Here is a 2,145-nt window from a genome sequence, read left to right as displayed (position 1 = left end):
TCAAAAATGTATATAAAAAATTAAAAGTGTCAGGGGGCATATGTACCACAAAGGACGTTCAGATCGAGACTTGGCTGGAGTATGGTCGCAGTATGTGTTCCCTAATACAGCTCTAATAACTCAGCTGTCCCCTAACCTTACAGAACTGAACAAATGCATCCTCATACATTACTGGGAGGAACTGTGGACAGTGGAATTATGTTCAGTTTGTCTTCTTGAAAGGAGCAGGGAGAATGTTTCCAATGTTTCTAATTTTTAAAGAGCCCTTTTTGTTACCTTTATTAACTCTTTTTGTTGCTTTTCTTAATGCAAACAACTTCAGAAGCTACGAAAAATAAGTTTTTGTACGTTATAAGGCCCCAAACAAAACATCTTCTTCATTTTTTTCTGCATACACACTAAAAGCAACAAACCACTTTAAGCTTATAAATTCTGGTTTTTAGCTAGCCAGCTCCTTTGCATTCTCTCTTACTAAATACAGACTTATAAAGTAAAATAAGTCATCCCTGACAATCTCTTAAACCAAATCAAGTAGTCCTATATCAGGTAATCTTGCTGGTAAGGAGAGGGGCCATTTTAAATGGTAGCCCTTGGGTTTTACTGAAATTAGATTTCATCCTTAAGACATATGATCAGAACGAATGACAGAGGATATAACACCATGGAAAATGCAGTTTCCCATGGTCAGATTAGCTAGTATTTAGATGGAAGGAGACTAGGGAGCTGCACAGGAGCACATGCCACAGCAGCCATTGAAGTTCAGTGAGTTCAGTGAAATTTCCCAAGGATGAAAAGCCCAGTAAACTCCCCTGCATACACACCCTACCAACAAGTAGCTAGGTGTCCAGCAGTTTCTCTGAGTCTTAGTTAAGTTCAAACATGGTAAGTTCAGCTCAAGCAAACAGAATAAAGTAGGAAGGAGGGTCCAAGAGACAGCTCACTAGCCCAGACTGCAAAAAACTCAGCAACTGACTTCCCAGTAGAGCCACAGCCTTCTTCCATAACCCCTGTATTCCCGTACCCCTTTGCTAGCTTTATCCCTCCAAACAGTGGAAAAGCCTTTGAGGAAAAGAGCTATTAATGACTGTATGGTGTTTGAATGCTACACCCCATGGAAATACTAAGATAGCAACGGCTGGCACAGCCGATCACACTCCAAAATTTGCTATGAGCTGAACAGCCACCCACTGCAAAACACTGATGGGCAAATGCTTCTCTGCTGAGAAGACAGGAGGGGGGAAAAAGCAGTTGCAGTAAGGTTGAGTGAAGAATGACACAGAACAAGTGAGAGAGCTTTCACCCTGTGCTCACATCTCAGCAGTTGCTCAGGTTACAGCTATAGAGAGAGCTGTCTCTGCAGGACTCCATCATGCATCAGTTATTCTTATCACACTTTCCCCACCCAAACCTTCACGTAGACCAGACTATGATCAGTTACCAGGTACTTCTACATAGTTACTGGTACCAGAAGACATGCACTGGCAATCTGCCTCTCTGAAAATTGCACTTACTGGACTGAGGAATGGCCACATGCTTAAAAATGGGCTTTGGATATTTGTTTGTTTGGGGGTTTTTTTTGTTTTTGTTTGGTTTGGTTTTTTTTTTTTTACATCCTTGAAATCCTGAGATGCTGCAAAAACATCAGATGAAGTTTAAGTGGAGAGAGCGAGTATAATGACATACAACAAATACTCTAAAGAAAAAAGTAACAGGGTACCCAGGACTGCAACCGTTGTTCCTACAGAAGGTCCTTGTATTATTTTTTGTGAAATACTTAACAGAACAGGGTCCTGTTTTCTATGAGGGGTTTTTAGCCTCTGCTGCATCAGAAACATAACTGCACCACAAGCTATGCTTCTGCCAGGCGTAGCCTCCTACCAACCACATCAAGCGTGAGGCTCCCCAGCCCCAGCCGGTCAGCAGTCCGACCATCTCACCAGCAGCTACACTCACCATAGCCATGTCTCAAGAGCCAGACGGTGATGGAGTCATTAGGAGGGTGACCATCTTGCCTGCCCCACTCGTCAGACAGACATTTACCCACATACCCCCATTCCTGAAGAAGCTGCTGATTTGCTTTTGAAAAGTTACGTACATAAATGATTTCACATGTCCAGGGTTTTATTCCTATTTGAAATGCAAGTT

The sequence above is a fragment of the Ciconia boyciana genome, chromosome 1, assembly GCF_034638445.1.
Source record: "Ciconia boyciana chromosome 1, ASM3463844v1, whole genome shotgun sequence".
In the NCBI taxonomy this organism is placed as follows: Eukaryota; Metazoa; Chordata; class Aves; order Ciconiiformes; family Ciconiidae; genus Ciconia; species Ciconia boyciana.
This window is presented reverse-complemented; position numbering follows the sequence as displayed.